Consider the following 14,175-nt stretch of genomic DNA (forward strand, 5'->3'; position numbering starts at 1 on the left):
ACGTCCACGGCCACACAGGTAAGTGTCTAACCTTATTCGTCAAATTTCATAGACTATACTCTGAAAACTGCAACTCTGTGAAATGGTGCGGGTTGAACGAATTCGGTGGCCAGTCAACTGGCCACCCACAGTCAGTCGAATGGCCTCGTGGGATCCGAACGAGCTCGGTTACGCCAAAGAGACATGCAACCGACACGTGGGAAGTGTCCAGTCGGGGAGAATCGGCGGGATTGGTAGGGTGGCGGCGGTTAATGGCAGAGAAAGGAAATGGCGGTCAGAGACACGCCGAGGAATGATGGCCGTGACGTTGGCTAACAGATCGGCCTGGACACCTCACCCCCTCGCCATGAATTGCGCCATAATTCAAAATTGCTCGGCCGAAGAACTCACGATGAACCGTTGTCATTTACACTTGCAACCGTTCTCAGCAAAGTAAACGTCCTCCTCCTCTACAGTTTGTTAGCCTGAGCGTCTCGACCCATTTCAAAATCCTCCCGCGTCCCAGGCTCGTTCAGAAGCACCGTGACGTCCTCCAGAAGCCGGCAAAGCTCTCTACAGGAAGGAGCTCTACAGGAAACACATCATAGCCTCCCGGAGCAGAGAACTTGGACTTTCTGCGTCGAGATTGGAGTTTCGAAGAGAGGTAGGCTCGAAAACACCATTCCCATGCATGATATTTCGAAAGGTGGTGAATTAAACTGTCTGGAGTAGGAGAATTAGAAGCAAGTCTGCCTGTGGGTCAAGAATAGTAGTTTTCTTGTGTGATACACGGAATCCTTCAGTTGGTTCTGCGTCAAATTCTCCTCCATGGTTCCTGTTAAGAAATTCCTCCTATAGAAACGATAAACCACTGTGAGGGCTAACCTGTGCATGAAGAATGTGACTTTTTATGTGGTTGTATGCATGTTGGGGATGAAAATTAAGCTCTGCACTCTGTCTATGGGAGCCTATTTCCCTTTTCACAGTCGAGTTGTGGGCAGCAACAGCATTATAACCCGAGAATTGGTGCAAAGTGAGATACAAACACCTGAGAAACCCTGTCCTGAGAATCAAAAGAGGAACCCATAAAACAACAGTCCCTTTTTGCTCAGAGTATTGAAACAGGGCACTCTCACCATGCCATGAGGGTTTATCAGGAAGGAACCCTCGGATTCCAGGAAATTGCGAGAAACTCCCGAGGTGGTGGACCTATTCACCCGTCCCAATTGGATGACCTTCTGTGACAGAATTCAAGGTCATGACGATGAGGTAACAGAAGAGTTATTAATGTCCCTACAGCCTAAATCCAAGACACTGGCCACTGTAAATTTTAGAGGGTTGACCTTAAAGCTTACCCCACAACTCATTAGTTGAGTCACTGATCTGCCATTGGGGATACCCTGGAGTAAAGAGGAGAGGACATTGGGCCAAAAAGCCAAGAAAGAATTCTTCCTACCAGAGGAACAATTTTCAGAAGATAAGAATGGGGTCCGGAGAGCCAGCCTACACCCTTTTTGGAGCGAGGTCAGCCTTCAGATCATGAAATACATTACCTGTGAGGGGCGGTTTAGTATTGTTTACGGTTATCACTTCCGGTTGCTAAGTGAACTCAGACATAGGATGGATTTACCCCCAGAACAAAAGTTAAGCATCCCCTATTTCCTCCTACAATCATTAATTGAGTGTGGCACAAAATTGAAGGAAGGGACACCGGACCAGCTGGCCCATCATGGGCTTATCAAGCTTCTAGTGGAAGATGCCCTCCATACCTACACTGTCCCTCTCTCCTGGGAGATTTTCCGCAATATGTCCAAGGATGATGATATTCAGATTTTGGCCGAGGAACTCACTTCATCCAGTAGTGAGGAAAGGGAGCATATTGAGGCAGAAGAGAAAGCCAAGGGTAAGGAAACCCAGGACAGACCACCACAGAAGGAACAAGAAGAGAAACGAGGGAAAGGCCAAGCTGCTAAGCCCAAGACTGTGGGTGGAATAAAGGCACAAACACCAAGGGAGAAATGATTGCAAATCAGGGCAGAGAGGACTGAAAAAGTCCAAGCAAGTGAGGACACAACCAAGGCAACCACAGCAAAATTAAAAGGGAAGGCACCCCCAGCCAAGCAGACCAAAACAATGAAGACAGTTTCTACAGGAAGCCAGAAAATTGTTTCTATAGGAAGCCAGAAAATAGTCAGCACAGGACTTTCTACAGGAAGTCTGGAAAAAGGGCAACAGAAGGAAAAATCGCCTAAGATTTTAACCAGGGAGGCAGCAGCTGTGCTGGCCACCCTAAGCACATCTCCAAAGCAAACAGGGAAGCAAAAGAGGGAGCCTTCCATGTATTTTAAGGCAAGAAGGAGCATGAGGATAAAGACTGGCAGACCCCAGCCACCATCAAAAGAACCAATCACGATTGTAGACACCCCAGCGACACAAAAGGAGAGGTCTCCCTCCAAGGCATCCATCACTTATGAACGGGGAAGCCCGAAGACATCCACCTAGAGAGAAAGAATGAAAATGTTGGACACAAAGGCCTTTCTACAAGATGTTGAAACTGTTCTACAGGAAACACTGGCTAGGCTAAAGGAGATCGAAGAAATGGAAGGAGAGGCAACTAAATCACCACAGGAGGAAAAAAGGTGGAGAAAATTGTGGAACCTAGCCCCCAGCCCAGTTTGGGCTCCTACTATAACTTCTTAAAGGCCGGAAAGATCATTCCCCAAAAATTCACAGTGCCACTTTTCCTTGCACTAGAAGAAGAGAGAGTGAGGACCCACACTTGGATGAAGATCGCTAAGTCCAAGGATGTGGCAGATATAGGTCCTCTGGAGGAACAACTCAAAGAGGCAAGAAGGGAATTGGCTATGGTACGACATGTGGAGAGCAGTCGCGGGTCAAGCTTAAGGAAGAAAATGAACTGCTTAGACAGCAGCTACAGTTACAAGGATAGAAGAAGGAAGACAGGCCTCACATCTTGGGAGAACAACAACAATAGGAGGAGCCCACAACAGCCAAAGATACCCCTAATGAACAGCAGAGAAGGGAAGGGATGCAGGCTGAAATTGAGACACTGAATCGACAGCTACAGGAAAAGGAATTGCAAGCAGGCCTGGAGATACAGTCTCTGAAATAGCAGGTACAAGAAAAGGAGGCCCAACTGGCCTGCATGGCCAGCTGGGCAATGGAAGCTCTGCAGTGTAGGCAGCCTACCAAATCGTACGCCCTATACCTTAAGGATCAGTGGTTACAGTTTCAGATCAACACCTTGGCCCAAAGGGGCATCACCCCATTCCAAAATTATCATCAATTTGCAGCTCTATGTGGCAGTAGTTCATCAAAGGACAGGGCCAAATTATCAGAGTTTTACTTGCACAACTTCGCCCTTCCGAACATGAATGCATGGGATCCCAACATTGTGATAGGAGATGTCCAACTTATGGCCATGGCCTCTTGGATGAATCATGAGGAAAAGAGAGCAGCAGAGGTCCACAGTATCATAGGCAAAGAACTCAGTGAGCCATTAATGATCAGAGCAGAGTCGGATGACCCCTCAGCAGCGATAAGCACCCACCAGCACTTTGCCAACAGCCCTCAGGATTAACTAGAATACATTGAGCAACAGGCTCAAGCTATTGCCCACTTTGAGGACATGGAGAGGCTGTTGGGAAAAAACTGCCTGCATGCCTGCACAAGGCGGTGGAACACACTGCCTCACAGCTGGAAGATAAGGGAATACCACTCTCCCACCAGGATGAGGGAGGCCTTGGCAAGGGTATCTCTCTACAAACAGTTGATGCAGAATCTGCAGGCCAATTGGATTGCCCTGAAATTTAGTCCTCCTTTGCTTTTGGGATTGCTAGAAGGAGTTAAGGAGGAGGAGGAAGACAGACAGTGGGAGGAAGTGGAAAGGAAAGCAGGATTCCACGACCAGGAAGAAGATATCACCGCAGAGGCCTGGGACGTGAGGGAGGCGATCAAAGCTATAAAGGATGATGAGCTGGACTAGTTGCTCAGAGGATGAGCAACCCATTTAGCAGGGGGGTGATGATGAGCCCCGAATTGGGTAACTTATTGGGCTCATTTTGCCTAATTGTCCTTGATCAATCCACCATTTTTCATAGATTATGCATGTTTTTTAGTATGTTTATGTTATTTGAACGAATAAGGGTGGTCACTCTACTAAGGAGGTTAATACGTGGTTATTTCAGGTTTTTTGGACAAATTTTGGAGCAAAACTAAGTAATTATGGGCCAGGTGACAGCCAAGCTTGAGGTGAGGATTCATAGGGAGGTTGTCTCTTGCATTAAATGGCCCTTCCTCGAAATCTCCACCCTCAACTCCGAGCTCAACAGGCCACCAAAACGAATCCTGAAGGCAGCCGAGCAGCTTTGGAAGGAGTGACTGTTTACTGGCAGTTTGAACAGCCGAGTCCCTTGAATTAAGGAGGGCTGCTAGGCCCCTCGTTGTGTATAAATAGGAAGGCCTTAGCCTTCGTAGTTTACTTTGGGAACTGTTGGTATTTACACTATAGTGCTGTCATTTTCTCAGCTCGTTTTCTTGTATCAACTGCTGTATAACTTTCTTGTGATGATTATTTTTGAGTAATGAAAAGCAGCTTTACTTGGCATGAGATATGAGTTCTTTATAGGAGTTGGCAACTCTCGGGGTTGGGTCCAACTCGAGTGCCAAGGCCTCCTTTATGTATTGTTATTTGTTCTTTATGTCTTTGCAAAATAATTTCTGTTAAGTAGATTAAAATCTTGCTGATTAACTAGGGCACTGTTGATGATTAGAAAGATTTTTGATGTTCAGATTGAGTTGATAGGTTATTAACAGGGACAAGCTTCAGAAAAGGGCCATCAAGCACCTCTGATTTCACCTCTCCCTCAGTGGGATCAGGAGCTGGGATCAAGGTGACCTTGCTGCCAACAAAAACACTGACTTTGCTTCGCCATGCAATCATTAGTGTTTGATTTTTATTTGCAGAAGTTGGTTACATGTTCAGATTCTTGATTACTTCGTTGCATAGTTAGTATACATGGTTTCATTGCAATTAAAACTTCTGTTCATTCTCTTTACTGTTAGCTAGATCAGATTAGGTCAACGTAACTAGGTCTCTGATTTTACAAGTCTTCGTTGGTTCAGTTGGAAAAACAACTTGCAGAGCACCTGTACCACTTCTCTATCTGCCCATACTCCATCAATCCCATCTGCTCCATCCCCTAACTCGGATTCTTGCCTCACGTTTGCCATTTGCTCACATAACCCTAATTTTTGTGCAACATTGCTTCATTCCTTCTTGAACAAATCCAGCCATCTTCATCTTTCCTCAACTCCATCCACTAAGTCCTGGACCTCCTCACACCCCTGTCCTACCTCCATACTCACTCCTTCACCTTTCTCTCTCCATCCATCCTCCAAAATCCCATTTCTGAACAACCTGTAGAAAATTACAGACATCCTATAGAAATTCTAGAACATCCTGTAGAACCCCTGCAGGCTTCCTGTAGAGGCTCACGAATGAGGTTTCTTGATAGCCAAACTCTGTGAAACTCTCTGGAAGGGTGTTAGGGACCCCTTAGGCCCTCTCTAAACCTTCCCGACCTCCTCCAAACATTTCCTCTCGCTAATCCATTTCTGCACAGTCAAAAACAGTTAAATCGCATGCATGATAATTCTGGCAACTTATTCAAAAATACAAAAAGATGGTTTTTTTTTTTTTTTTTCCAGATGTTACTGTAGAAGTAGCTTAGACACATGTATTTTACCTTCCTAGAAGTCAATGGCATCTCTTTCAGTAGCTTGCATCCTCTTTCTTGCATTAGTAGGGCTAGCTGGTAAAATTAGGGTTTGCTAGGGTTTACGTTTCCTTTCAGCTTTCCAGTTTCTTTCTGCAAGTAGATCAGCCTTCTTTGAGTTAGTTTTCGTCAGTTTTCGTCCATCAGTTAAAAAGCTTCCTCTCAGAGCTCATAGAAGTTGGCTTAAGCCCCTAGCGGACTTGTGCCAGCTGACCAAGTGACCGCTGCGGCAAGAGCTAGTACTTGTGCATACAGCATCGTCGCTTCCAAGTTTGTTACGAACTACTGGGTTAATAAAAGTAAAGAAGGGAGTCCCAGGAGTTGCAGCATTATTGCTGCAATACTGAAGCCCACCACATGTCATGTTCCAAGGGGTCTCCTTGTCCCATGTAGAGCTCTTGTATTTGTGTCTCGTGTCCCCATGTCAAGTGACTTAGCTTTATGCTTGGGTTATCCCTAAAATTTGTGCAAAAAATCTTTAAAATTTTGCCTGAAAAATCCTTGAAATCTACCAAAAACATCCCTGAAATTTGCCCAAAACATCCCTGCAACCTATCTAAAATGTCTTGGGGATGGCCAGAAAGTCCCCAAGTCTCTAATGAAGTCCCCAACGGCCTGGAGAAAGCGGGGATGCAAGGTACATCGGTTTTTTGGGGGGATGGGTCCCAATGCAACATAGATATTCATCTACATAGGTTAAAAGATATGTTGAGCACAACTACAAAGAATAACAATTCATCATCCATAATTCATGAATTGATTAAGCTTTTTGCAACCTTCTAAAGGTCATCACTCACTTGTAATTAATGTTCCATGGGGACCCACCCTCCATGCTCCCACACACCCCAGGACGAGGGAACTTCTAAGGAAACATTTCCCTCACATCCACTTTTTGGGGAAACTCCGCAGAGGCGGGGGGCATTTTTCTAGCCATGAAATGTGACTCCTTTGTGCATCCCCCCGTCTTTTTCGCCTAAGAATTTTTATAAACATTAAATATATATATATATATATATATATATATAACTTTAAAAGTTGAGTCTTTGGCTCTTCTAGTGTTTATTAATATTATTTAGTACATTTTGAGAAATTTACTAGTATTTCAATGTTTTCTATGTTTATTTTTAGTTTAGTATTCAACAACTATTTTAGACTTCAACATAACGCCATTGTCATTATCATATGATGAATTTACTCTTCACCATTTCTATGGGCATTACATAATTTCAATTTTCAAATGATGAATTTAATTTAGATGCACCTTACATCATGATGCCATTGTCATTATCATACGATGAATTTACTCTTCATCATTTCTATGGGCATTACATAATTTCAATTTTCAAATGATGAATTTAATTTAGATGCACCTTACATCATGATGCCATTATCATTAGCGTATGATGAATTTACTTTTCATCGTTTTCTATGTGATAATATCAATTTTCAAATGATGAAATTAATTTAAATATACTTTTCATAATGCCAAATGATGAATTTAGATTGAACATTGCATTATGTCAAATGATGGATTCAATTTAGTAATTTACTTTCAGATTCACATTGCAGAAATATCAAATGACAATTCATAAATAATAATAGTCTAATAAAAAAATATGATCATATTTAGTCTTTGAATATCTATTTCATAATTATTAACATTTTCTATTTAGTTATTGACATGTTGTTGGAATTTTATTTTTTACTTTTATATATTAAATTTTTAATAATATATAACTTTTAAGACTCTAAAGTCCCCGTTTCTCTGAAATTTCCTTAAATTTGAGGATTGTTTATATATGTCCCTTCCTTTGTGCGTATCCCCAGCTCCCGTGCTTCCCTGTCCCTTCCCTGGCCCGGAAACTCCGTGGAACATTGCTAGTAATGCAACTCCTATTGCAGAGTGTTGTATATTGCAATTTTGGGTGTTAGTATCTGCAACACCTCTTTGTAGATTTGCCGTCTCCACAATCTCTGCTTGTGAACATTTAAATTGTGCGTATCCCCAGCTCCCGTGCTTCCCTGTCCCTTCCCTGGCCCGGAAACTCCGTGGAACATTGCTAGTAATGCAACTCCTATTGCAGAGTGTTGTATGTTGCAATTTTGGGTGTTAGTATCTGCAACACCTCTTTGTAGATTTGCCGTCTCCACAATCTCTGCTTGTGAACATTTAAATTGCACAATGCTAGGCTATAAGGTTACTGCTTTCAAAAGGATTAGGTAATAGTTCTCCCAGATTCTGCAACTTAGGATTGCAAATCTTCTAAATTCCGCAGTATTGGGTTATGGGAATGTTCATGTGGCCTATGCAATTTCTCTGTGGAACAAGTTCTTATTGTGGATGCTACCCTGTAGGGATTTGCTTGTCATCTTCATTGCTCCACACCAAATAGATGCGGGATGTTGTTGCCTCTATTTTTCACTTCCATATTACTAATGAACAATAAGACTTTGCCGCTAGCATACCCATTGTGCTACGTTCACAAATGCAGGAGGAAATCTACAGGCAAACACTTTTAAAGAATCATTGGACAAACATATAGCAGTTATAATAATATCCTATTTCCTTGTATTATAGTGATTATGCACTCGACATCCTAAATACAATTCGAGTTTCACTCAGAACCCGAAGTTAATCCCCTATTGGGTACTCGTGTACATCAGTGACAAGATCTGTAAGTTACAACTCCAAAGACCATAAATTTTCCTTCCATACTGAATGAATTGGTTAACCTTCTTTGCAAGCTTCACTAGGCGATCCCTGACTGGGAATGCCTCTTTGTGGCTTTTGGTTATGCAACTCCCTATTGCAGATTATTGTAGTCTGCAATTCAGTTTGCTGTGCTTGTCAGCATTTGAAGAGCACAAAGCTAGGTTATCGGCTTACTTCTTTCAGAAAGATAGGTTTTTCAGTTCTCCCATCTGCAACTTTAAAATGCAAATTTTCTACATTCCACAACATTGGGTTATGTGTATGTTCCTGTTGCTTATGCGATTTTTCTATTCAGCTACAATTTCTTGATGTGAATGCTCCCATCTTCTGCAACTTTAGAATGCAAATTTTCTAATTCCACAACATTGGGTTATGGGCATGTTCCTATTGCTTATGTGATTTCTCTATTCAGCTACAATTTCTTGATGTGAATGCTGCCTTGTAGGTATTTGCGTGTCATCTTCATACTCATTCGAGTCATTCCATATTGCAAATTCGGTACGTTTCTTATTCAATTTCCATGACATAAAAAGCCATGTGTGCATCAATTTTATTGCTGGGAAAAGAAAGGATGCATTGTAACAAGAGAACTGTAACCTGAATACAGAAACAACAGCTAGCCAATGAGCAAGTAATGTGCAAAAGCAACCAGCAACTCATGTCACAATTCCATGACAAGAACTTTATCAGTTCACGCCCGAAAGTTTTCCTTTCCAGTGACTTTGAACTAACAATAAATGTATAGGTTCACAAAAGACTGCAAAAGGAAACTGTCAACAAGGACACACAAGTCAACACAAGTATGTCTTCAGCATATATATATATGAGCGTAAATTATCCAAAGACTTGAAGCATCAAAAAAACATAAAGCTCCAGCCAACTATTCTCTTTAAATTTCATTAGAGATCACAAACATTTCTACTTATAAAAGTTTCTTTTGGAGGAGATACAAAAACAAAACTGGGATTATATCCCTTTTCTTGATCAAAACGGTTTAGAAAAGACTGGAACTACTTTAACAAGGATAATTTTACACAAAGCACCTTGTTCTTGAAGCTTTCTAACTGCAAAACAAAGCCCTGGGATGGCCTTCATCATTGAGGCTGAAGTTATAACAAATCATTTACAAAATCATAGAGATAGCACCATGGAAATTAGAATCTGAAATGAGTTCAACGTTGTTGCCCAGTATAACGCCTCTGCAACATCAAGCCTCTTCAGAAGTGTAAATAAAACCTTCTACATAATGCTACAGAACCCCTGCAATTACATCATAACATACAAATAAATAGACCAAATGTCATGGAACATGAAATTGAATAATAATTTTGAAATAATCAATGTTTTTATCAACAATGATCAGTGGAAAATTGGGCCGTTGTACTTGTTGTCATGGCACATCTCCTACAAGAATTATGTCTCCTTCATTATCCATCTGGTTTGGCTGGAAGTATAGTAGAAATCTGTGGTTAAGAACAGCTGGCCTCAGATACACAGGCAGATCAATCTTCAATGTGATCAAAATCAAAATCTGACGAGGAAAAGCTCTCTTTGTTTTCCATCAGAGATCAAAAATAAGATTACCATCATGACCCATTATAGAAGAGTTAGAGAGACTATGCCAGATCATTACATTCACCTAATGGGTCATTAATCAGAGGAAACTATTCTGCATTCATGCTTTTCCAGACAAGATAACAAGTTTCGCCAGAGCATCTGACCGCACGTATTGTAAAATATGGTGCAGACTACCACTGGCCATCAAAACAATAGCGAGATTCGACATTGCATAATAAAAATAGAGCTGTCATAAGTTGCCCTCGATGAAATTGAATCATACTGTTCAAACAATCAAGCGAGATCATCAATGATCAGAGGAATATTTATATGGATCATTTCCTACAAGCATCATATATCCCACGTTATCAGTGCACACAACCCACAAGCCCCCCCTAGGATCCAGAAGTTCTCCATCCATATTACACATTTAAGGGACATGCGAGTCTACTTCATTTTGACCGGCAGTATTGCAGAAATTTGCTGCTCATTGAGATGTGATGGTAGACTATTTACTCTCGCCATATACCCCGTTATTATTTTGATGGCCAGGCTAGTCTGCAACGTTCATCTACAATAAAGTAGGCCTAGTCATATGGAGGACTTTCATCTGGATGTTGAAGGTGAAAGTTGAAGCATGAATGCAGAACAATTTCATCTAATAAACAACTCATCCTGTGGATATGATTATATAGCAAAGTCTATGCACTTCTTCTATGTTGCGTCATAACTGTAACATTATTTTTGCTTTCAAGTGGTAAAATTGATGTCACCGAAACCCGTAACAGATGTATAAAGATAACTCAATCTTGAAAAAAGAAATTTCGTGTAGCCAATCCCTATAGGCTGAGGGTTAGGAACCTTGGCCTGAACTGACAACTTATGTGGCTGAGATTTGATGTCTTACTCTTTAAGTTCCCCATGGAAACAAGCCAAGCCCCACTGCACCGCGCACATCAACTTGCCTTTCGTTAGCGTGAAAGCCTAAATTGATAAAATAACTGAGTCTGATATATTTCCTACTAGATCTCAGTGAAAACCTTTTTTCTACAGGCGACTCCTTTCGGTATACTGATATGCTATTTGCTGCAAAAAATACAGCCTCAAACAATAAGAGAGTGAAATTACTTTATAATTTTATTAGTAGTGAACACTGAATAGCGTTTACAATAAAGATCCAAGCATTCTGATTATTACAGTGATCTACTTTCAGAAGATTACAAACCAAACCAAAAAACACATCTACATGAACAAACACAACAATAAAGAAAAGCTCCGATCTGACACCACTAATGGCAGATCAAAGATCATTGATTAACTCACCTCACCAACTGATCCCGAGTAGATGAAGTTCTGCTTATTATGACAACCGCGCCTTTTGCACAGAGGCGATGGATTATCGCACCTCATCGATACCTAAATTTAAGTGGTTTTCCTATATTAAAATCCTATAAATCTTGTAAGATTAGTAACCGGCCCTCGACATAAGGAAACCGATGATGTCACCACCGAAACCCTAAAAACCCAAAACAACTGAAGCTAAGAACCCTGCTCGCCATTAAATGGGATAAGGGAATAATTCACAACATCCATAGATATTATTTATAATTAAAAATTAAATTATCAATAAATATTTAAATATTTATTAAATAGTGTTATATGTGAAATAAATAAATAAAAAACAAAAACAAAACACTCATACTTTGCCTGAATATATGCTATGCGATGATTCTTATATGGTAAGTTTATGGCTACTCAGTATAAAAATAAAATGAAGTGCTTTATTTCTCTATGCTATGCGATGATTCTTATATGGTAAGTTTATGGCTACTCAGTGTAAAAATAAAATGAAGTGCTTTATTTCTCCTTTTTTCCTAGGAAAAGAAGTAGTTTTGTTTTTTTTGTTCATTCAAAAAAGGAAGCACAAATATATGTAGGTTTTATGCAATAGAGATCGTTACAATAGTCTCTCAAATAACAAAACTTTTGGGAAAGGAGCAAAATGCTAATAAGCCAAAAAAAAATGACTATATTCAAAACAAGGTATAGTACCAAAATATATCCAAAACAAGGTATAGTACCAAAATAAGGTATAGCCCCAAAAAAAGACTATCCAAATAAGGTATAGTTTAAACTAGATGAGAAAATAAATGAAACGTATATATCTTTGGAAAGAGCTTTTTTTATAAGAGGTTTGTTGTATGGGTTAATATTGGCGGATAGGTTAAATTTTTATGTTTAAGTTAATATTGGAACATAAGCTAAATGTCTATGTTTAAAAAAAAAAATGGTTCATTTTCATTTTTAGTTTTGCCCAAATTTTATATTATAAAATTATTTAACCTTAAAATTTACTAAATTTTTATATAGAGACTATAAAATTACTAAAAATTTGAATATTTCTACAAAAATATAGTCAAACATCTTGCGATTTGCATATCATAGACTAGTGAGATTTACCAATGTTTCTAAAGATTAAGATAATTTTTCATCCTTGAAAATTTATATGTTGTCAGCCAATCAATTAGGCATTTGGAATCTCTAAAAATTTGAATGCATTTTATATTTTTCAAATATGCAAGAATCATAAGAGCCCATCAAACAATTAACTCTACTTTTGTGTTTGTTCCTCTCCCTATACCAATTTTTGAACTATAAAGACTCATTTCATGTAATTTTAACCATTCCCTTAGCATGTGTCTCTTTGAGCAACTCCATCTAGAAAACCATCCGGAAGACATTAAGATATAATTGGGAAATTGATCCTTCTTATATTTTTCTTTTTTTTGCTTCAGGTTATATTCCCTGAAGTGTGACACAATCTTCAAGGATTGATGAATCATATCGATTTTTGAGTTTTTAAAAGTAACCATGTTTCTTAGTAATCAAATTCCCAAGCAACAATTTTTTTTTAATTTTTTGATCCAGTGTTGGAGGGATCCTCAAAAGAGATCTGATTTATCTTCTCTTTTATACCAAAACTTGTAAAATTGATTGCCATATTTCCTTGGCAACCTTACAACATACAAATAGATGGTCAACTAATTCTTTCTAGATCATACAGAGGCAACACAAATTGGGCCCTATAAATCTTTTTTCTGGAGATTTTCCCAAGCTAAAATTCTATTTTGCAAAATTACCCAAATAAAGCATTTTGGCTTGTTTGGGATGTTCCATCTCCAAATTGTATTATTCCACGAGCAAACTCTCTGATCTACAATTGAATGAGCAATGGCTACATATGCATATTTTGTTGTCACCTTACCAGACAAATTGTCCGAGCTCTAGACAAACAAATCATTGGAGTTATTTAAACGTATACCATTGTTGTATAACTCCTTATGAAGGAGTCCATTCACCACCCAAATATCAAACCAAACCCAAATTACCATTAAAAATAATAATTCTAAATTTGTTCATTCTTTTTAATTGATTGCTCTACAAGTTTTTTTTTCAATAATTTGATGCTTTTTTCCTATGTTGAGGGGACTTGAATAGCTATATGTATAGTTGTATGGTATGAGTACTTGTTATCCCTGCTGCAAGGCAGATATTGCATTGACTATGTATTAATTTTATTTTGACCAATAATTTATAAAGTCTATTTAAGAAAAAAAAAATCTATTTATTTAAAATACGATTGGCTTACAAAGCTAGAGTCTTATTATGTAATCATAACTAAGGTACAATTGTCTTCAATTCATTCTGCTACTGGCATTCATTGTTGAGTATGAAATTGTACATCTCATCAATCCCCTACATGTGGATTCAGCTCATTCTACCGGACGTGCCCCATCATCCAATGATGTTGTACAACCTCCCTTCTCATCATACAATAAATGAGACAACTTGCCTACTAATATTCTTTCTACTTTCTCTTCAAATAAGAAACAACCTTCCAGCAGCAAGCGGCCACATGTAATGCAATCACAAAAAGCAACTCAACATTTATTAATATGCATTCCTTCCACCACTCAACCACAAAAAGGACTTTCGGTGCCTTACCTGCTGGTGCAGTCTCCAGTTTTCTCCTGTTAGAAATGTAAGAGAAACAACGAGTATTTTCTATCGATTTAAAGTAATGCAGGGCAGAAACTCGTATGAAGTAAGTGGTATGCATAAAGATAT

At 39.4% G+C, this 14,175-nt stretch overlaps 1 long non-coding RNA gene across 1 annotated transcript; it reads right to left on the reverse strand.

Annotated features, from left to right (window-relative positions):
• Positions 1 to 9,281: 9,281 nt before the first annotated feature.
• On the reverse strand, positions 9,282 to 11,603 carry LOC149231879 (uncharacterized). Its single transcript, XR_016248110.1, has 2 exons — positions 11,371 to 11,603; positions 9,282 to 11,133 (listed from the first exon to the last, which is right to left on the reverse strand). It is a non-coding gene; the product is annotated as an uncharacterized LOC149231879 (long non-coding RNA).
• Positions 11,604 to 14,175: the final 2,572 nt, after the last annotated feature.

The sequence above is a fragment of the Pinus tabuliformis genome, chromosome J (genome assembly GCF_031772625.1).
Source record: "Pinus tabuliformis cultivar Carrire ecotype Pingquan chromosome J, CPIR1, whole genome shotgun sequence".
Classification (NCBI taxonomy): Eukaryota; Viridiplantae; Streptophyta; class Pinopsida; order Pinales; family Pinaceae; genus Pinus; species Pinus tabuliformis.